We start from the raw sequence: 13,700 nt of genomic DNA on the forward strand, positions 1-13,700 counted from the left end.
GCGTGCCGTTAGAGATCGCCTACGGCCACATCACCCTGAAAGCGCCCGATCTCGTCTGATCTCGGAGGCTAAGCAGGGTCGGGCCTGGTTAGTACCTGGATGGGAGACCGCCTGGGAATACCAGGTGCCGTAGGCTTCTTTTTTTCTTGGATTTCTGGACTTGCCCTGTTTTTTTTCCTCGTTTCCCATCTTGGCGCCGCCAAAGTCAAGAGGGTTGAGCGTGCCGTAAGAGATCGCCTACGGCCACATCACCCTGAAAGCGCCCGATCTCGTCTGATCTCGGAGGCTAAGCAGGGTCGGGCCTGGTTAGTACCTGGATGGGAGACCGCCTGGGAATACCAGGTGCCGTAGGCTTCTTTTTTTTGGGGGAGTTCTGGACTTGCCCTGTTTTTTTTCCTCGTTTCCCATCTTGGCGCCGCCAAGGTCAAGAGGGTTGAGCGTGCCGTTAGAGATCGCCTACGGCCACATCACCCTGAAAGTGCCCGATCTCGTCTGATCTCGGAGGCTAAGCAGGGTCGGGCCTGGTTAGTACCTGGATGGGAGACCGCCTGGGAATACCAGGTGCCGTAGGCTTCTTTTTTTGGGGGGCGTTCTGGACTTGCCCTGTTTTTTTTCCTCGTTTCCCATCTTGGCGCCGCCAAGGTCAAGAGGGTTGAGCGTGCCGTTAGAGATCGCCTACGGCCACATCACCCTGAAAGCGCCCGATCTCGTCTGATCTCGGAGGCTAAGCAGGGTCGGGCCTGGTTAGTACCTGGATGGGAGACCGCCTGGGAATACCAGGTGCCGTAGGCTTCTTTTTTTCTTGGATTTCTGGACTTGCCCTGTTTTTTTTCCTCGTTTCCCATCTTGGCGCCGCCAAAGTCAAGAGGGTTGAGCGTGCCGTAAGAGATCGCCTACGGCCACATCACCCTGAAAGCGCCCGATCTCGTCTGATCTCGGAGGCTAAGCAGGGTCGGGCCTGGTTAGTACCTGGATGGGAGACCGCCTGGGAATACCAGGTGCCGTAGGCTTCTTTTTTTCTTGGAGTTCTGGACTTGCCCTGTTTTTTTCCTCGTTTCCCATCTTGGTGCCGCCAAAGTCAAGAGGGTTGAGCGTGCCGTAAGAGATCGCCTACGGCCACATCACCCTGAAAGCGCCCGATCTCGTCTGATCTCGGAGGCTAAGCAGGGTCGGGCCTGGTTAGTACCTGGATGGGAGACCGCCTGGGAATACCAGGTGCCGTAGGCTTCTTTTTTTCTTGGATTTCTGGACTTGCCCTGTTTTTTTTCCTCGTTTCCCATCTTGGCGCCGCCAAAGTCAAGAGGGTTGAGCGTGCCGTAAGAGATCGCCTACGGCCACATCACCCTGAAAGCGCCCGATCTCGTCTGATCTCGGAGGCTAAGCAGGGTCGGGCCTGGTTAGTACCTGGATGGGAGACCGCCTGGGAATACCAGGTGCCGTAGGCTTCTTTTTTTTGGGGGAGTTCTGGACTTGCCCTGTTTTTTTTCCTCGTTTCCCATCTTGGCGCCGCCAAGGTCAAGAGGGTTGAGCGTGCCGTTAGAGATCGCCTACGGCCACATCACCCTGAAAGCGCCCGATCTCGTCTGATCTCGGAGGCTAAGCAGGGTCGGGCCTGGTTAGTACCTGGATGGGAGACCGCCTGGGAATACCAGGTGCCGTAGGCTTCTTTTTTTCTTGGATTTCTGGACTTGCCCTGTTTTTTTTCCTCGTTTCCCATCTTGGCGCCGCCAAAGTCAAGAGGGTTGAGCGTGCCGTAAGAGATCGCCTACGGCCACATCACCCTGAAAGCGCCCGATCTCGTCTGATCTCGGAGGCTAAGCAGGGTCGGGCCTGGTTAGTACCTGGATGGGAGACCGCCTGGGAATACCAGGTGCCGTAGGCTTCTTTTTTTTGGGGGAGTTCTGGACTTGCCCTGTTTTTTTTCCTCGTTTCCCATCTTGGCGCCGCCAAGGTCAAGAGGGTTGAGCGTGCCGTTAGAGATCGCCTACGGCCACATCACCCTGAAAGCGCCCGATCTCGTCTGATCTCGGAGGCTAAGCAGGGTCGGGCCTGGTTAGTACCTGGATGGGAGACCGCCTGGGAATACCAGGTGCCGTAGGCTTCTTTTTTTGGGGGGCGTTCTGGACTTGCCCTGTTTTTTTTCCTCGTTTCCCATCTTGGCGCCGCCAAGGTCAAGAGGGTTGAGCGTGCCGTTAGAGATCGCCTACGGCCACATCACCCTGAAAGCGCCCGATCTCGTCTGATCTCGGAGGCTAAGCAGGGTCGGGCCTGGTTAGTACCTGGATGGGAGACCGCCTGGGAATACCAGGTGCCGTAGGCTTCTTTTTTTCTTGGATTTCTGGACTTGCCCTGTTTTTTTTCCTCGTTTCCCATCTTGGCGCCGCCAAAGTCAAGAGGGTTGAGCGTGCCGTAAGAGATCGCCTACGGCCACATCACCCTGAAAGCGCCCGATCTCGTCTGATCTCGGAGGCTAAGCAGGGTCGGGCCTGGTTAGTACCTGGATGGGAGACCGCCTGGGAATACCAGGTGCCGTAGGCTTCTTTTTTTCTTGGAGTTCTGGACTTGCCCTGTTTTTTTCCTCGTTTCCCATCTTGGTGCCGCCAAAGTCAAGAGGGTTGAGCGTGCCGTAAGAGATCGCCTACGGCCACATCACGATGAAAGCGCCCGATCTCGTCTGATCTCGGAGGCTAAGCAGGGTCGGGCCTGGTTAGTACCTGGATGGGAGACCGCCTGGGAATACCAGGTGCCGTAGGCTTCTTTTTTTCTTGGATTTCTGGACTTGCCCTGTTTTTTTTCCTCGTTTCCCATCTTGGCGCCGCCAAAGTCAAGAGGGTTGAGCGTGCCGTAAGAGATCGCCTACGGCCACATCACCCTGAAAGCGCCCGATCTCGTCTGATCTCGGAGGCTAAGCAGGGTCGGGCCTGGTTAGTACCTGGATGGGAGACCGCCTGGGAATACCAGGTGCCGTAGGCTTCTTTTTTTTGGGGGAGTTCTGGACTTGCCCTGTTTTTTTTCCTCGTTTCCCATCTTGGCGCCGCCAAGGTCAAGAGGGTTGAGCGTGCCGTTAGAGATCGCCTACGGCCACATCACCCTGAAAGCGCCCGATCTCGTCTGATCTCGGAGGCTAAGCAGGGTCGGGCCTGGTTAGTACCTGGATGGGAGACCGCCTGGGAATACCAGGTGCCGTAGGCTTCTTTTTTTGGGGGGCGTTCTGGACTTGCCCTGTTTTTTTTCCTCGTTTCCCATCTTGGCGCCGCCAAGGTCAAGAGGGTTGAGCGTGCCGTTAGAGATCGCCTACGGCCACATCACCCTGAAAGCGCCCGATCTCGTCTGATCTCGGAGGCTAAGCAGGGTCGGGCCTGGTTAGTACCTGGATGGGAGACCGCCTGGGAATACCAGGTGCCGTAGGCTTCTTTTTTTCTTGGATTTCTGGACTTGCCCTGTTTTTTTTCCTCGTTTCCCATCTTGGCGCCGCCAAAGTCAAGAGGGTTGAGCGTGCCGTAAGAGATCGCCTACGGCCACATCACCCTGAAAGCGCCCGATCTCGTCTGATCTCGGAGGCTAAGCAGGGTCGGGCCTGGTTAGTACCTGGATGGGAGACCGCCTGGGAATACCAGGTGCCGTAGGCTTCTTTTTTTTGGGGGAGTTCTGGACTTGCCCTGTTTTTTTTCCTCGTTTCCCATCTTGGCGCCGCCAAGGTCAAGAGGGTTGAGCGTGCCGTTAGAGATCGCCTACGGCCACATCACCCTGAAAGCGCCCGATCTCGTCTGATCTCGGAGGCTAAGCAGGGTCGGGCCTGGTTAGTACCTGGATGGGAGACCGCCTGGGAATACCAGGTGCCGTAGGCTTCTTTTTTTGGGGGGCGTTCTGGACTTGCCCTGTTTTTTTTCCTCGTTTCCCATCTTGGCGCCGCCAAGGTCAAGAGGGTTGAGCGTGCCGTTAGAGATCGCCTACGGCCACATCACCCTGAAAGCGCCCGATCTCGTCTGATCTCGGAGGCTAAGCAGGGTCGGGCCTGGTTAGTACCTGGATGGGAGACCGCCTGGGAATACCAGGTGCCGTAGGCTTCTTTTTTTCTTGGATTTCTGGACTTGCCCTGTTTTTTTTCCTCGTTTCCCATCTTGGCGCCGCCAAAGTCAAGAGGGTTGAGCGTGCCGTAAGAGATCGCCTACGGCCACATCACCCTGAAAGCGCCCGATCTCGTCTGATCTCGGAGGCTAAGCAGGGTCGGGCCTGGTTAGTACCTGGATGGGAGACCGCCTGGGAATACCAGGTGCCGTAGGCTTCTTTTTTTCTTGGAGTTCTAGACTTGCCCTGTTTTTTTCCTCGTTTCCCATCTTGGTGCCGCCAAAGTCAAGAGGGTTGAGCGTGCCGTAAGAGATCGCCTACGGCCACATCACCCTGAAAGCACCCGATCTCGTCTGATCTCGGAGGCTAAGCAGGGTCGGGCCTGGTTAGTACCTGGATGGGAGACCGCCTGGGAATACCAGGTGCCGTAGGCTTCTTTTTTTCTTGGATTTCTGGACTTGCCCTGTTTTTTTTCCTCGTTTCCCATCTTGGCGCCGCCAAAGTCAAGAGGGTTGAGCGTGCCGTAAGAGATCGCCTACGGCCACATCACCCTGAAAGCGCCCGATCTCGTCTGATCTCGGAGGCTAAGCAGGGTCGGGCCTGGTTAGTACCTGGATGGGAGACCGCCTGGGAATACCAGGTGCCGTAGGCTTCTTTTTTTTGGGGGAGTTCTGGACTTGCCCTGTTTTTTTTCCTCGTTTCCCATCTTGGCGCCGCCAAGGTCAAGAGGGTTGAGCGTGCCGTTAGAGATCGCCTACGGCCACATCACCCTGAAAGCGCCAGATCTCGTCTGATCTCGGAGGCTAAGCAGGGTCGGGCCTGGTTAGTACCTGGATGGGAGACCGCCTGGGAATACCAGGTGCCGTAGGCTTCTTTTTTTGGGGGGCGTTCTGGACTTGCCCTGTTTTTTTTCCTCGTTTCCCATCTTGGCGCCGCCAAGGTCAAGAGGGTTGAGCGTGCCGTTAGAGATCGCCTACGGCCACATCACCCTGAAAGCGCCCGATCTCGTCTGATCTCGGAGGCTAAGCAGGGTCGGGCCTGGTTAGTACCTGGATGGGAGACCGCCTGGGAATACCAGGTGCCGTAGGCTTCTTTTTTTTGGGGGAGTTCTGGACTTGCCCTGTTTTTTTTCCTCGTTTCCCATCTTGGCGCCGCCAAGGTCAAGAGGGTTGAGCGTGCCGTTAGAGATTGCCTACGGCCACATCACCCTGAAAGCGCCCGATCTCGTCTGATCTTGGAGGCTAAGCAGGGTCGGGCCTGGTTAGTACCTGGATGGGAGACCGCCTGGGAATACCAGGTGCCGTAGGCTTCTTTTTTTGGGGGGCGTTCAGGACTTGCCCTGTTTTTTTTCCTCGTTTCCCATCTTGGCGCCGCCAAGGTCAAGAGGGTTGAGCGTGCCGTTAGAGATCGCCTACGGCCACATCACCCTGAAAGCGCCCGATCTCGTCTGATCTCGGAGGCTAAGCAGGGTCGGGCCTGGTTAGTACCTGGATGGGAGACCGCCTGGGAATACCAGGTGCCGTAGGCTTCTTTTTTTCTTGGATTTCTGGACTTGCCCTGTTTTTTTTCCTCGTTTCCCATCTTGGCGCCGCCAAAGTCAAGAGGGTTGAGCGTGCCGTAAGAGATCGCCTACGGCCACATCACCCTGAAAGCGCCCGATCTCGTCTGATCTCGGAGGCTAAGCAGGGTCGGGCCTGGTTAGTACCTGGATGGGAGACCGCCTGGGAATACCAGGTGCCGTAGGCTTCTTTTTTTCTTGGAGTTCTGGACTTGCCCTGTTTTTTTCCTCGTTTCCCATCTTGGTGCCGCCAAAGTCAAGAGGGTTGAGCGTGCCGTAAGAGATCGCCTACGGCCACATCACCCTGAAAGCGCCCGATCTTGTCTGATCTCGGAGGCTAAGCAGGGTCGGGCCTGGTTAGTACCTGGATGGGAGACCGCCTGGGAATACCAGGTGCCGTAGGCTTCTTTTTTTCTTGGATTTCTGGACTTGCCCTGTTTTTTTTCCTCGTTTCCCATCTTGGCGCCGCCAAAGTCAAGAGGGTTGAGCGTGCCATAAGAGATCGCCTACGGCCACATCACCCTGAAAGCGCCCGATCTCGTCTGATCTCGGAGGCTAAGCAGGGTCGGGCCTGGTTAGTACCTGGATGGGAGACCGCCTGGGAATACCAGGTGCCGTAGGCTTCTTTTTTTTGGGGGAGTTCTGGACTTGCCCTGTTTTTTTTCCTCGTTTCCCATCTTGGCGCCGCCAAGGTCAAGAGGGTTGAGCGTGCCGTTAGAGATCGCCTACGGCCACATCACCCTGAAAGCGCCCGATCTCGTCTGATCTCGGAGGCTAAGCAGGGTCGGGCCTGGTTAGTACCTGGATGGGAGACCGCCTGGGAATACCAGGTGCCGTAGGCTTCTTTTTTTGGGGGGCGTTCTGGACTTGCCCTGTTTTTTTTCCTCGTTTCCCATCTTGGCGCCGCCAAGGTCAAGAGGGTTGAGCGTGCCGTTAGAGATCGCCTACGGCCACATCACCCTGAAAGCGCCCGATCTCGTCTGATCTCGGAGGCTAAGCAGGGTCGGGCCTGGTTAGTACCTGGATGGGAGACCGCCTGGGAATACCAGGTGCCGTAGGCTTCTTTTTTTCTTGGATTTCTGGACTTGCCCTGTTTTTTTTCCTCGTTTCCCATCTTGGCGCCGCCAAAGTCAAGAGGGTTGAGCGTGCCGTAAGAGATCGCCTACGGCCACATCACCCTGAAAGCGCCCGATCTCGTCTGATCTCGGAGGCTAAGCAGGGTCGGGCCTGGTTAGTACCTGGATGGGAGACCGCCTGGGAATACCAGGTGCCGTAGGCTTCTTTTTTTCTTGGAGTTCTGGACTTGCCCTGTTTTTTTCCTCGTTTCCCATCTTGGTGCCGCCAAAGTCAAGAGGGTTGAGCGTGCCGTAAGAGATCGCCTACGGCCACATCACCCTGAAAGCGCCCGATCTCGTCTGATCTCGGAGGCTAAGCAGGGTCGGGCCTGGTTAGTACCTGGATGGGAGACCGCCTGGGAATACCAGGTGCCGTAGGCTTCTTTTTTTCTTGGATTTCTGGACTTGCCCTGTTTTTTTTCCTCGTTTCCCATCTTGGCGCCGCCAAAGTCAAGAGGGTTGAGCGTGCCGTAAGAGATCGCCTACGGCCACATCACCCTGAAAGCGCCCGATCTCGTCTGATCTCGGAGGCTAAGCAGGGTCGGGCCTGGTTAGTACCTGGATGGGAGACCGCCTGGGAATACCAGGTGCCGTAGGCTTCTCTTTTTCTTGGAGTTCTGGACTTGCCCTGTTTTTTTCCTCGTTTCCCATCTTGGTGCCGCCAAAGTCAAGAGGGTTGAGCGTGCCATAAGAGATCGCCTACGGCCACATCACCCTGAAAGCGCCCGATCTCGTCTGATCTCGGAGGCTAAGCAGGGTCGGGCCTGGTTAGTACCTGGATGGGAGACCGCCTGGGAATACCAGGTGCCGTAGGCTTCTTTTTTTGGGGGGCGTTCTGGACTTGCCCTGTTTTTTTTCCTCGTTTCCCATCTTGGCGCCGCCAAGGTCAAGAGGGTTGAGCGTGCCGTTAGAGATCGCCTACGGCCACATCACCCTGAAAGCGCCCGATCTCGTCTGATCTCGGAGGCTAAGCAGGGTCGGGCCTGGTTAGTACCTGGATGGGAGACCGCCTGGGAATACCAGGTGCCGTAGGCTTCTTTTTTTTGGGGGAGTTCTGGACTTGCCCTGTTTTTTTTCCTCGTTTCCCATCTTGGCGCCGCCAAGGTCAAGAGGGTTGAGCGTGCCGTTAGAGATCGCCTACGGCCACATCACCCTGAAAGCGCCCGATCTCGTCTGATCTCGGAGGCTAAGCAGGGTCGGGCCTGGTTAGTACCTGGATGGGAGACCGCCTGGGAATACCAGGTGCCGTAGGCTTCTTTTTTTGGGGGGCGTTCTGGACTTGCCCTGTTTTTTTTCCTCGTTTCCCATCTTGGCGCCGCCAAGGTCAAGAGGGTTGAGCGTGCCGTTAGAGATCGCCTACGGCCACATCACCCTGAAAGCGCCCGATCTCGTCTGATCTCGGAGGCTAAGCAGGGTCGGGCCTGGTTAGTACCTGGATGGGAGACCGCCTGGGAATACCAGGTGCCGTAGGCTTCTTTTTTTCTTGGATTTCTGGACTTGCCCTGTTTTTTTTCCTCGTTTCCCATCTTGGCGCCGCCAAAGTCAAGAGGGTTGAGCGTGCCGTAAGAGATCGCCTACGGCCACATCACCCTGAACGCGCCCGATCTCGTCTGATCTCGGAGGCTAAGCAGGGTCGGGCCTGGTTAGTACCTGGATGGGAGACCGCCTGGGAATACCAGGTGCCGTAGGCTTCTTTTTTTCTTGGAGTTCTGGACTTGCCCTGTTTTTTTCCTCGTTTCCCATCTTGGTGCCGCCAAAGTCAAGAGGGTTGAGCGTGCCGTAAGAGATCGCCTACGGCCACATCACCCTGAAAGCGCCCGATCTCGTCTGATCTCGGAGGCTAAGCAGGGTCGGGCCTGGTTAGTACCTGGATGGGAGACCGCCTGGGAATACCAGGTGCCGTAGGCTTCTTTTTTTCTTGGATTTCTGGACTTGCCCTGTTTTTTTTCCTCGTTTCCCATCTTGGCGCCGCCAAAGTCAAGAGGGTTGAGCGTGCCGTAAGAGATCGCCTACGGCCACATCACCCTGAAAGCGCCCGATCTCGTCTGATCTCGGAGGCTAAGCAGGGTCGGGCCTGGTTAGTACCTGGATGGGAGACCGCCTGGGAATACCAGGTGCCGTAGGCTTCTCTTTTTCTTGGAGTTCTGGACTTGCCCTGTTTTTTTCCTCGTTTCCCATCTTGGTGCCGCCAAAGTCAAGAGGGTTGAGCGTGCCGTAAGAGATCGCCTACGGCCACATCACCCTGAAAGCGCCCGATCTCGTCTGATCTCGGAGGCTAAGCAGGGTCGGGCCTGGTTAGTACCTGGATGGGAGACCGCCTGGGAATACCAGGTGCCGTAGGCTTCTTTTTTTGGGGGGCGTTCTGGACTTGCCCTGTTTTTTTCCTCGTTTCCCATCTTGGTGCCGCCAAAGTCAAGAGGGTTGAGCGTGCCGTAAGAGATCGCCTACGGCCACATCACCCTGAAAGCGCCCGATCTCGTCTGATCTCGGAGGCTAAGCAGGGTCGGGCCTGGTTAGTACCTGGATGGGAGACCGCCTGGGAATACCAGGTGCCGTAGGCTTCTTTTTTTGGGGGGCGTTCTGGACTTGCCCTGTTTTTTTTCCTCGTTTCCCATCTTGGCGCCGCCAAGGTCAAGAGGGTTGAGCGTGCCGTTAGAGATCGCCTACGGCCACATCACCCTGAAAGCGCCCGATCTCGTCTGATCTCGGAGGCTAAGCAGGGTCGGGCCTGGTTAGTACCTGGATGGGAGACCGCCTGGGAATACCAGGTGCCGTAGGCTTCTTTTTTTTGGGGGAGTTCTGGACTTGCCCTGTTTTTTTTCCTCGTTTCCCATCTTGGCGCCGCCAAGGTCAAGAGGGTTGAGCGTGCCGTTAGAGATCGCCTACGGCCACATCACCCTGAAAGCGCCCGATCTCGTCTGATCTCGGAGGCTAAGCAGGGTCGGGCCTGGTTAGTACCTGGATGGGAGACCGCCTGGGAATACCAGGTGCCGTAGGCTTCTTTTTTTGGGGGGCGTTCTGGACTTGCCCTGTTTTTTTTCCTCGTTTCCCATCTTGGCGCCGCCAAGGTCAAGAGGGTTGAGCGTGCCGTTAGAGATCGCCTACGGCCACATCACCCTGAAAGCGCCCGATCTCGTCTGATCTCGGAGGCTAAGCAGGGTCGGGCCTGGTTAGTACCTGGATGGGAGACCGCCTGGGAATACCAGGTGCCGTAGGCTTCTTTTTTTCTTGGATTTCTGGACTTGCCCTGTTTTTTTTCCTCGTTTCCCATCTTGGCGCCGCCAAAGTCAAGAGGGTTGAGCGTGCCGTAAGAGATCGCCTACGGCCACATCACCCTGAAAGCGCCCGATCTCGTCTGATCTCGGAGGCTAAGCAGGGTCGGGCCTGGTTAGTACCTGGATGGGAGACCGCCTGGGAATACCAGGTGCCGTAGGCTTCTTTTTTTCTTGGAGTTCTGGACTTGCCCTGTTTTTTTCCTCGTTTCCCATCTTGGTGCCGCCAAAGTCAAGAGGGTTGAGCGTGCCGTAAGAGATCGCCTACGGCCACATCACCCTGAAAGCGCCCGATCTCGTCTGATCTCGGAGGCTAAGCAGGGTCGGGCCTGGTTAGTACCTGGATGGGAGACCGCCTGGGAATACCAGGTGCCGTAGGCTTCTTTTTTTCTTGGATTTCTGGACTTGCCCTGTTTTTTTTCCTCGTTTCCCATCTTGGCGCCGCCAAAGTCAAGAGGGTTGAGCGTGCCGTAAGAGATCGCCTACGGCCACATCACCCTGAAAGCGCCCGATCTCGTCTGATCTCGGAAGCTAAGCAGGGTCGGGCCTGGTTAGTACCTGGATGGGAGACCGCCTGGGAATACCAGGTGCCGTAGGCTTCTTTTTTTTGGGGGAGTTCTGGACTTGCCCTGTTTTTTTTCCTCGTTTCCCATCTTGGCGCCGCCAAGGTCAAGAGGGTTGAGCGTGCCGTTAGAGATCGCCTACGGCCACATCACCCTGAAAGCGCCCGATCTCGTCTGATCTCGGAGGCTAAGCAGGGTCGGGCCTGGTTAGTACCTGGATGGGAGACCGCCTGGGAATACCAGGTGCCGTAGGCTTCTTTTTTTGGGGGGCGTTCTGGACTTGCCCTGTTTTTTTTCCTCGTTTCCCATCTTGGCGCCGCCAAGGTCAAGAGGGTTGAGCGTGCCGTTAGAGATCGCCTACGGCCACATCACCCTGAAAGCGCCCGATCTCGTCTGATCTCGGAGGCTAAGCAGGGTCGGGCCTGGTTAGTACCTGGATGGGAGACCGCCTGGGAATACCAGGTGCCGTAGGCTTCTTTTTTTCTTGGATTTCTGGACTTGCCCTGTTTTTTTTCCTCGTTTCCCATCTTGGCGCCGCCAAAGTCAAGAGGGTTGAGCGTGCCGTAAGAGATCGCCTACGGCCACATCACCCTGAAAGCGCCCGATCTCGTCTGATCTCGGAGGCTAAGCAGGGTCGGGCCTGGTTAGTACCTGGATGGGAGACCGCCTGGGAATACCAGGTGCCGTAGGCTTCTTTTTTTTGGGGGAGTTCTGGACTTGCCCTGTTTTTTTTCCTCGTTTCCCATCTTGGCGCCGCCAAGGTCAAGAGGGTTGAGCGTGCCGTTAGAGATCGCCTACGGCCACATCACCCTGAAAGCGCCCGATCTCGTCTGATCTCGGAGGCTAAGCAGGGTCGGGCCTGGTTAGTACCTGGATGGGAGACCGCCTGGGAATACCAGGTGCCGTAGGCTTCTTTTTTTGGGGGCGTTCTGGACTTGCCCTGTTTTTTTTCCTCGTTTCCCATCTTGGCGCCGCCAAGGTCAAGAGGGTTGAGCGTGCCGTTAGAGATCGCCTACGGCCACATCACCCTGAAAGCGCCCGATCTCGTCTGATCTCGGAGGCTAAGCAGGGTCGGGCCTGGTTAGTACCTGGATGGGAGACCGCCTGGGAATACCAGGTGCCGTAGGCTTCTTTTTTTCTTGGATTTCTGGACTTGCCCTGTTTTTTTTCCTCGTTTCCCATCTTGGCGCCGCCAAAGTCAAGAGGGTTGAGCGTGCCGTAAGAGATCGCCTACGGCCACATCACCCTGAAAGCGCCCGATCTCGTCTGATCTCGGAGGCTAAGCAGGGTCGGGCCTGGTTAGTACCTGGATGGGAGACCGCCTGGGAATACCAGGTGCCGTAGGCTTCTTTTTTTCTTGGAGTTCTGGACTTGCCCTGTTTTTTTCCTCGTTTCCCATCTTGGTGCCGCCAAAGTCAAGAGGGTTGAGCGTGCCGTAAGAGATCGCCTACGGCCACATCACCCTGAAAGCGCCCGATCTCGTCTGATCTCGGAGGCTAAGCAGGGTCGGGCCTGGTTAGTACCTGGATGGGAGACCGCCTGGGAATACCAGGTGCCGTAGGCTTCTTTTTTTCTTGGATTTCTGGACTTGCCCTGTTTTTTTTCCTCGTTTCCCATCTTGGCGCCGCCAAAGTCAAGAGGGTTGAGCGTGCCGTAAGAGATCGCCTACGGCCACATCACCCTGAAAGCGCCCGATCTCGTCTGATCTCGGAGGCTAAGCAGGGTCGGGCCTGGTTAGTACCTGGATGGGAGACCGCCTGGGAATACCAGGTGCCGTAGGCTTCTCTTTTTCTTGGAGTTCTGGACTTGCCCTGTTTTTTTCCTCGTTTCCCATCTTGGTGCCGCCAAAGTCAAGAGGGTTGAGCGTGCCGTAAGAGATCGTCTACGGCCACATCACCCTGAAAGCGCCCGATCTCGTCTGATCTCGGAGGCTAAGCAGGGTCGGGCCTGGTTAGTACCTGGATGGGAGACCGCCTGGGAATACCAGGTGCCGTAGGCTTCTTTTTTTGGGGGGCGTTCTGGACTTGCCCTGTTTTTTTTCCTCGTTTCCCATCTTGGCGCCGCCAAGGTCAAGAGGGTTGAGCGTGCCGTTAGAGATCGCCTACGGCCACATCACCCTGAAAGCGCCCGATCTCGTCTGATCTCGGAGGCTAAGCAGGGTCGGGCCTGGTTAGTACCTGGATGGGAGACCGCCTGGGAATACCAGGTGCCGTAGGCTTCTTTTTTTTGGGGGAGTTCTGGACTTGCCCTGTTTTTTTTCCTCGTTTCCCATCTTGGCGCCGCCAAGGTCAAGAGGGTTGAGCGTGCCGTTAGAGATTGCCTACGGCCACATCACCCTGAAAGCGCCCGATCTCGTCTGATCTCGGAGGCTAAGCAGGGTCGGGCCTGGTTAGTACCTGGATGGGAGACCGCCTGGGAATACCAGGTGCCGTAGGCTTCTTTTTTTGGGGGGCGTTCTGGACTTGCCCTGTTTTTTTTCCTCGTTTCCCATCTTGGCGCCGCCAAGGTCAAGAGGGTTGAGCGTGCCGTTAGAGATCGCCTACGGCCACATCACCCTGAAAGCGCCCGATCTCGTCTGATCTCGGAGGCTAAGCAGGGTCGGGCCTGGTTAGTACCTGGATGGGAGACCGCCTGGGAATACCAGGTGCCGTAGGCTTCTTTTTTTCTTGGATTTCTGGACTTGCCCTGTTTTTTTTCCTCGTTTCCCATCTTGGCGCCGCCAAAGTCAAGAGGGTTGAGCGTGCCGTAAGAGATCGCCTACGGCCACATCACCCTGAAAGCGCCCGATCTCGTCTGATCTCGGAGGCTAAGCAGGGTCGGGCCTGGTTAGTACCTGGATGGGAGACCGCCTGGGAATACCAGGTGCCGTAGGCTTCTTTTTTTCTTGGAGTTCTGGACTTGCCCTGTTTTTTTCCTCGTTTCCCATCTTGGTGCCGCCAAAGTCAAGAGGGTTGAGCGTGCCGTAAGAGATCGCCTACGGCCACATCACCCTGAAAGCGCCCGATCTCGTCTGATCTCGGAGGCTAAGCAGGGTCGGGCCTGGTTAGTACCTGGATGGGAGACCGCCTGGGAATACCAGGTGCCGTAGGCTTCTTTTTTTCTTGGATTTCTGGACTTGCCCTGT

At 56.5% G+C, this 13,700-nt stretch overlaps 63 non-coding genes across 63 annotated transcripts; all 63 read left to right on the top strand.

The window, feature by feature from the left end:
• Positions 1 to 17: 17 nt before the first annotated feature.
• Positions 18 to 136, top strand: LOC141119275 (5S ribosomal RNA). Its single transcript, XR_012238621.1, has one exon. It is a non-coding gene; the product is annotated as a 5S ribosomal RNA (ribosomal RNA).
• Positions 137 to 235: 99 nt separating this feature from the next.
• On the top strand, positions 236 to 354 carry LOC141119277 (5S ribosomal RNA). The gene has a single exon (XR_012238623.1). It is a non-coding gene; the product is annotated as a 5S ribosomal RNA (ribosomal RNA).
• Positions 355 to 454: 100 nt separating this feature from the next.
• LOC141120038 (5S ribosomal RNA) lies at positions 455 to 573 on the top strand. Its single transcript, XR_012239371.1, has one exon. It is a non-coding gene; the product is annotated as a 5S ribosomal RNA (ribosomal RNA).
• Positions 574 to 673: 100 nt separating this feature from the next.
• On the top strand, positions 674 to 792 carry LOC141119278 (5S ribosomal RNA). Its single transcript, XR_012238624.1, has one exon. It is a non-coding gene; the product is annotated as a 5S ribosomal RNA (ribosomal RNA).
• A 99-nt stretch (positions 793 to 891) lies between these two features.
• On the top strand, positions 892 to 1,010 carry LOC141119279 (5S ribosomal RNA). The gene has a single exon (XR_012238625.1). It is a non-coding gene; the product is annotated as a 5S ribosomal RNA (ribosomal RNA).
• A 98-nt stretch (positions 1,011 to 1,108) lies between these two features.
• On the top strand, positions 1,109 to 1,227 carry LOC141119280 (5S ribosomal RNA). Its single transcript, XR_012238626.1, has one exon. It is a non-coding gene; the product is annotated as a 5S ribosomal RNA (ribosomal RNA).
• A 99-nt stretch (positions 1,228 to 1,326) lies between these two features.
• LOC141119281 (5S ribosomal RNA) lies at positions 1,327 to 1,445 on the top strand. The gene has a single exon (XR_012238627.1). It is a non-coding gene; the product is annotated as a 5S ribosomal RNA (ribosomal RNA).
• Positions 1,446 to 1,545: 100 nt separating this feature from the next.
• LOC141119284 (5S ribosomal RNA) lies at positions 1,546 to 1,664 on the top strand. The gene has a single exon (XR_012238629.1). It is a non-coding gene; the product is annotated as a 5S ribosomal RNA (ribosomal RNA).
• A 99-nt stretch (positions 1,665 to 1,763) lies between these two features.
• LOC141119285 (5S ribosomal RNA) lies at positions 1,764 to 1,882 on the top strand. The gene has a single exon (XR_012238630.1). It is a non-coding gene; the product is annotated as a 5S ribosomal RNA (ribosomal RNA).
• Positions 1,883 to 1,982: 100 nt separating this feature from the next.
• On the top strand, positions 1,983 to 2,101 carry LOC141119286 (5S ribosomal RNA). The gene has a single exon (XR_012238631.1). It is a non-coding gene; the product is annotated as a 5S ribosomal RNA (ribosomal RNA).
• A 100-nt stretch (positions 2,102 to 2,201) lies between these two features.
• LOC141119287 (5S ribosomal RNA) lies at positions 2,202 to 2,320 on the top strand. The gene has a single exon (XR_012238632.1). It is a non-coding gene; the product is annotated as a 5S ribosomal RNA (ribosomal RNA).
• A 99-nt stretch (positions 2,321 to 2,419) lies between these two features.
• On the top strand, positions 2,420 to 2,538 carry LOC141119288 (5S ribosomal RNA). The gene has a single exon (XR_012238633.1). It is a non-coding gene; the product is annotated as a 5S ribosomal RNA (ribosomal RNA).
• A 98-nt stretch (positions 2,539 to 2,636) lies between these two features.
• Positions 2,637 to 2,755, top strand: LOC141120521 (5S ribosomal RNA). Its single transcript, XR_012239837.1, has one exon. It is a non-coding gene; the product is annotated as a 5S ribosomal RNA (ribosomal RNA).
• A 99-nt stretch (positions 2,756 to 2,854) lies between these two features.
• On the top strand, positions 2,855 to 2,973 carry LOC141119289 (5S ribosomal RNA). Its single transcript, XR_012238634.1, has one exon. It is a non-coding gene; the product is annotated as a 5S ribosomal RNA (ribosomal RNA).
• A 100-nt stretch (positions 2,974 to 3,073) lies between these two features.
• Positions 3,074 to 3,192, top strand: LOC141119290 (5S ribosomal RNA). Its single transcript, XR_012238635.1, has one exon. It is a non-coding gene; the product is annotated as a 5S ribosomal RNA (ribosomal RNA).
• A 100-nt stretch (positions 3,193 to 3,292) lies between these two features.
• LOC141119291 (5S ribosomal RNA) lies at positions 3,293 to 3,411 on the top strand. The gene has a single exon (XR_012238636.1). It is a non-coding gene; the product is annotated as a 5S ribosomal RNA (ribosomal RNA).
• A 99-nt stretch (positions 3,412 to 3,510) lies between these two features.
• LOC141119292 (5S ribosomal RNA) lies at positions 3,511 to 3,629 on the top strand. Its single transcript, XR_012238637.1, has one exon. It is a non-coding gene; the product is annotated as a 5S ribosomal RNA (ribosomal RNA).
• Positions 3,630 to 3,729: 100 nt separating this feature from the next.
• On the top strand, positions 3,730 to 3,848 carry LOC141119293 (5S ribosomal RNA). Its single transcript, XR_012238638.1, has one exon. It is a non-coding gene; the product is annotated as a 5S ribosomal RNA (ribosomal RNA).
• Positions 3,849 to 3,948: 100 nt separating this feature from the next.
• LOC141119295 (5S ribosomal RNA) lies at positions 3,949 to 4,067 on the top strand. The gene has a single exon (XR_012238640.1). It is a non-coding gene; the product is annotated as a 5S ribosomal RNA (ribosomal RNA).
• A 99-nt stretch (positions 4,068 to 4,166) lies between these two features.
• Positions 4,167 to 4,285, top strand: LOC141119296 (5S ribosomal RNA). Its single transcript, XR_012238641.1, has one exon. It is a non-coding gene; the product is annotated as a 5S ribosomal RNA (ribosomal RNA).
• A 98-nt stretch (positions 4,286 to 4,383) lies between these two features.
• LOC141119848 (5S ribosomal RNA) lies at positions 4,384 to 4,502 on the top strand. Its single transcript, XR_012239182.1, has one exon. It is a non-coding gene; the product is annotated as a 5S ribosomal RNA (ribosomal RNA).
• A 99-nt stretch (positions 4,503 to 4,601) lies between these two features.
• On the top strand, positions 4,602 to 4,720 carry LOC141119297 (5S ribosomal RNA). The gene has a single exon (XR_012238642.1). It is a non-coding gene; the product is annotated as a 5S ribosomal RNA (ribosomal RNA).
• A 100-nt stretch (positions 4,721 to 4,820) lies between these two features.
• On the top strand, positions 4,821 to 4,939 carry LOC141120358 (5S ribosomal RNA). Its single transcript, XR_012239681.1, has one exon. It is a non-coding gene; the product is annotated as a 5S ribosomal RNA (ribosomal RNA).
• A 100-nt stretch (positions 4,940 to 5,039) lies between these two features.
• LOC141119298 (5S ribosomal RNA) lies at positions 5,040 to 5,158 on the top strand. Its single transcript, XR_012238643.1, has one exon. It is a non-coding gene; the product is annotated as a 5S ribosomal RNA (ribosomal RNA).
• Positions 5,159 to 5,258: 100 nt separating this feature from the next.
• Positions 5,259 to 5,377, top strand: LOC141120252 (5S ribosomal RNA). The gene has a single exon (XR_012239578.1). It is a non-coding gene; the product is annotated as a 5S ribosomal RNA (ribosomal RNA).
• A 100-nt stretch (positions 5,378 to 5,477) lies between these two features.
• LOC141119299 (5S ribosomal RNA) lies at positions 5,478 to 5,596 on the top strand. Its single transcript, XR_012238644.1, has one exon. It is a non-coding gene; the product is annotated as a 5S ribosomal RNA (ribosomal RNA).
• Positions 5,597 to 5,695: 99 nt separating this feature from the next.
• On the top strand, positions 5,696 to 5,814 carry LOC141119300 (5S ribosomal RNA). The gene has a single exon (XR_012238645.1). It is a non-coding gene; the product is annotated as a 5S ribosomal RNA (ribosomal RNA).
• A 98-nt stretch (positions 5,815 to 5,912) lies between these two features.
• Positions 5,913 to 6,031, top strand: LOC141120325 (5S ribosomal RNA). Its single transcript, XR_012239649.1, has one exon. It is a non-coding gene; the product is annotated as a 5S ribosomal RNA (ribosomal RNA).
• A 99-nt stretch (positions 6,032 to 6,130) lies between these two features.
• LOC141119301 (5S ribosomal RNA) lies at positions 6,131 to 6,249 on the top strand. The gene has a single exon (XR_012238646.1). It is a non-coding gene; the product is annotated as a 5S ribosomal RNA (ribosomal RNA).
• A 100-nt stretch (positions 6,250 to 6,349) lies between these two features.
• LOC141119302 (5S ribosomal RNA) lies at positions 6,350 to 6,468 on the top strand. The gene has a single exon (XR_012238647.1). It is a non-coding gene; the product is annotated as a 5S ribosomal RNA (ribosomal RNA).
• Positions 6,469 to 6,568: 100 nt separating this feature from the next.
• LOC141119303 (5S ribosomal RNA) lies at positions 6,569 to 6,687 on the top strand. The gene has a single exon (XR_012238648.1). It is a non-coding gene; the product is annotated as a 5S ribosomal RNA (ribosomal RNA).
• A 99-nt stretch (positions 6,688 to 6,786) lies between these two features.
• Positions 6,787 to 6,905, top strand: LOC141119304 (5S ribosomal RNA). The gene has a single exon (XR_012238649.1). It is a non-coding gene; the product is annotated as a 5S ribosomal RNA (ribosomal RNA).
• Positions 6,906 to 7,003: 98 nt separating this feature from the next.
• On the top strand, positions 7,004 to 7,122 carry LOC141119306 (5S ribosomal RNA). Its single transcript, XR_012238651.1, has one exon. It is a non-coding gene; the product is annotated as a 5S ribosomal RNA (ribosomal RNA).
• Positions 7,123 to 7,221: 99 nt separating this feature from the next.
• LOC141119307 (5S ribosomal RNA) lies at positions 7,222 to 7,340 on the top strand. The gene has a single exon (XR_012238652.1). It is a non-coding gene; the product is annotated as a 5S ribosomal RNA (ribosomal RNA).
• A 98-nt stretch (positions 7,341 to 7,438) lies between these two features.
• LOC141119308 (5S ribosomal RNA) lies at positions 7,439 to 7,557 on the top strand. Its single transcript, XR_012238653.1, has one exon. It is a non-coding gene; the product is annotated as a 5S ribosomal RNA (ribosomal RNA).
• A 100-nt stretch (positions 7,558 to 7,657) lies between these two features.
• On the top strand, positions 7,658 to 7,776 carry LOC141119309 (5S ribosomal RNA). The gene has a single exon (XR_012238654.1). It is a non-coding gene; the product is annotated as a 5S ribosomal RNA (ribosomal RNA).
• A 100-nt stretch (positions 7,777 to 7,876) lies between these two features.
• Positions 7,877 to 7,995, top strand: LOC141119310 (5S ribosomal RNA). Its single transcript, XR_012238655.1, has one exon. It is a non-coding gene; the product is annotated as a 5S ribosomal RNA (ribosomal RNA).
• A 100-nt stretch (positions 7,996 to 8,095) lies between these two features.
• On the top strand, positions 8,096 to 8,214 carry LOC141119311 (5S ribosomal RNA). Its single transcript, XR_012238656.1, has one exon. It is a non-coding gene; the product is annotated as a 5S ribosomal RNA (ribosomal RNA).
• A 99-nt stretch (positions 8,215 to 8,313) lies between these two features.
• Positions 8,314 to 8,432, top strand: LOC141119925 (5S ribosomal RNA). Its single transcript, XR_012239258.1, has one exon. It is a non-coding gene; the product is annotated as a 5S ribosomal RNA (ribosomal RNA).
• Positions 8,433 to 8,530: 98 nt separating this feature from the next.
• LOC141119312 (5S ribosomal RNA) lies at positions 8,531 to 8,649 on the top strand. Its single transcript, XR_012238657.1, has one exon. It is a non-coding gene; the product is annotated as a 5S ribosomal RNA (ribosomal RNA).
• A 99-nt stretch (positions 8,650 to 8,748) lies between these two features.
• Positions 8,749 to 8,867, top strand: LOC141119314 (5S ribosomal RNA). The gene has a single exon (XR_012238658.1). It is a non-coding gene; the product is annotated as a 5S ribosomal RNA (ribosomal RNA).
• A 98-nt stretch (positions 8,868 to 8,965) lies between these two features.
• LOC141119315 (5S ribosomal RNA) lies at positions 8,966 to 9,084 on the top strand. Its single transcript, XR_012238659.1, has one exon. It is a non-coding gene; the product is annotated as a 5S ribosomal RNA (ribosomal RNA).
• Positions 9,085 to 9,183: 99 nt separating this feature from the next.
• LOC141119316 (5S ribosomal RNA) lies at positions 9,184 to 9,302 on the top strand. The gene has a single exon (XR_012238660.1). It is a non-coding gene; the product is annotated as a 5S ribosomal RNA (ribosomal RNA).
• A 100-nt stretch (positions 9,303 to 9,402) lies between these two features.
• LOC141119318 (5S ribosomal RNA) lies at positions 9,403 to 9,521 on the top strand. The gene has a single exon (XR_012238662.1). It is a non-coding gene; the product is annotated as a 5S ribosomal RNA (ribosomal RNA).
• A 100-nt stretch (positions 9,522 to 9,621) lies between these two features.
• On the top strand, positions 9,622 to 9,740 carry LOC141119320 (5S ribosomal RNA). Its single transcript, XR_012238663.1, has one exon. It is a non-coding gene; the product is annotated as a 5S ribosomal RNA (ribosomal RNA).
• Positions 9,741 to 9,840: 100 nt separating this feature from the next.
• On the top strand, positions 9,841 to 9,959 carry LOC141119321 (5S ribosomal RNA). Its single transcript, XR_012238664.1, has one exon. It is a non-coding gene; the product is annotated as a 5S ribosomal RNA (ribosomal RNA).
• A 99-nt stretch (positions 9,960 to 10,058) lies between these two features.
• On the top strand, positions 10,059 to 10,177 carry LOC141119322 (5S ribosomal RNA). The gene has a single exon (XR_012238665.1). It is a non-coding gene; the product is annotated as a 5S ribosomal RNA (ribosomal RNA).
• Positions 10,178 to 10,275: 98 nt separating this feature from the next.
• Positions 10,276 to 10,394, top strand: LOC141119323 (5S ribosomal RNA). The gene has a single exon (XR_012238666.1). It is a non-coding gene; the product is annotated as a 5S ribosomal RNA (ribosomal RNA).
• Positions 10,395 to 10,493: 99 nt separating this feature from the next.
• On the top strand, positions 10,494 to 10,612 carry LOC141120840 (5S ribosomal RNA). The gene has a single exon (XR_012239990.1). It is a non-coding gene; the product is annotated as a 5S ribosomal RNA (ribosomal RNA).
• A 100-nt stretch (positions 10,613 to 10,712) lies between these two features.
• LOC141119324 (5S ribosomal RNA) lies at positions 10,713 to 10,831 on the top strand. The gene has a single exon (XR_012238667.1). It is a non-coding gene; the product is annotated as a 5S ribosomal RNA (ribosomal RNA).
• A 100-nt stretch (positions 10,832 to 10,931) lies between these two features.
• LOC141119325 (5S ribosomal RNA) lies at positions 10,932 to 11,050 on the top strand. Its single transcript, XR_012238668.1, has one exon. It is a non-coding gene; the product is annotated as a 5S ribosomal RNA (ribosomal RNA).
• A 99-nt stretch (positions 11,051 to 11,149) lies between these two features.
• LOC141119326 (5S ribosomal RNA) lies at positions 11,150 to 11,268 on the top strand. The gene has a single exon (XR_012238669.1). It is a non-coding gene; the product is annotated as a 5S ribosomal RNA (ribosomal RNA).
• Positions 11,269 to 11,368: 100 nt separating this feature from the next.
• Positions 11,369 to 11,487, top strand: LOC141119327 (5S ribosomal RNA). Its single transcript, XR_012238670.1, has one exon. It is a non-coding gene; the product is annotated as a 5S ribosomal RNA (ribosomal RNA).
• A 99-nt stretch (positions 11,488 to 11,586) lies between these two features.
• Positions 11,587 to 11,705, top strand: LOC141119328 (5S ribosomal RNA). Its single transcript, XR_012238671.1, has one exon. It is a non-coding gene; the product is annotated as a 5S ribosomal RNA (ribosomal RNA).
• A 99-nt stretch (positions 11,706 to 11,804) lies between these two features.
• Positions 11,805 to 11,923, top strand: LOC141119330 (5S ribosomal RNA). Its single transcript, XR_012238673.1, has one exon. It is a non-coding gene; the product is annotated as a 5S ribosomal RNA (ribosomal RNA).
• Positions 11,924 to 12,021: 98 nt separating this feature from the next.
• LOC141119331 (5S ribosomal RNA) lies at positions 12,022 to 12,140 on the top strand. The gene has a single exon (XR_012238674.1). It is a non-coding gene; the product is annotated as a 5S ribosomal RNA (ribosomal RNA).
• Positions 12,141 to 12,239: 99 nt separating this feature from the next.
• LOC141119332 (5S ribosomal RNA) lies at positions 12,240 to 12,358 on the top strand. The gene has a single exon (XR_012238675.1). It is a non-coding gene; the product is annotated as a 5S ribosomal RNA (ribosomal RNA).
• A 98-nt stretch (positions 12,359 to 12,456) lies between these two features.
• On the top strand, positions 12,457 to 12,575 carry LOC141119945 (5S ribosomal RNA). Its single transcript, XR_012239278.1, has one exon. It is a non-coding gene; the product is annotated as a 5S ribosomal RNA (ribosomal RNA).
• Positions 12,576 to 12,675: 100 nt separating this feature from the next.
• On the top strand, positions 12,676 to 12,794 carry LOC141119333 (5S ribosomal RNA). Its single transcript, XR_012238676.1, has one exon. It is a non-coding gene; the product is annotated as a 5S ribosomal RNA (ribosomal RNA).
• Positions 12,795 to 12,894: 100 nt separating this feature from the next.
• LOC141119334 (5S ribosomal RNA) lies at positions 12,895 to 13,013 on the top strand. The gene has a single exon (XR_012238677.1). It is a non-coding gene; the product is annotated as a 5S ribosomal RNA (ribosomal RNA).
• A 100-nt stretch (positions 13,014 to 13,113) lies between these two features.
• LOC141119336 (5S ribosomal RNA) lies at positions 13,114 to 13,232 on the top strand. The gene has a single exon (XR_012238678.1). It is a non-coding gene; the product is annotated as a 5S ribosomal RNA (ribosomal RNA).
• Positions 13,233 to 13,331: 99 nt separating this feature from the next.
• Positions 13,332 to 13,450, top strand: LOC141119337 (5S ribosomal RNA). The gene has a single exon (XR_012238679.1). It is a non-coding gene; the product is annotated as a 5S ribosomal RNA (ribosomal RNA).
• Positions 13,451 to 13,548: 98 nt separating this feature from the next.
• LOC141119338 (5S ribosomal RNA) lies at positions 13,549 to 13,667 on the top strand. Its single transcript, XR_012238680.1, has one exon. It is a non-coding gene; the product is annotated as a 5S ribosomal RNA (ribosomal RNA).
• Positions 13,668 to 13,700: the final 33 nt, after the last annotated feature.

The sequence above is a fragment of the Aquarana catesbeiana genome, linkage group LG13, assembly GCF_042186555.1.
Source record: "Aquarana catesbeiana isolate 2022-GZ linkage group LG13, ASM4218655v1, whole genome shotgun sequence".
Taxonomy (NCBI): domain Eukaryota; kingdom Metazoa; phylum Chordata; class Amphibia; order Anura; family Ranidae; genus Aquarana; species Aquarana catesbeiana.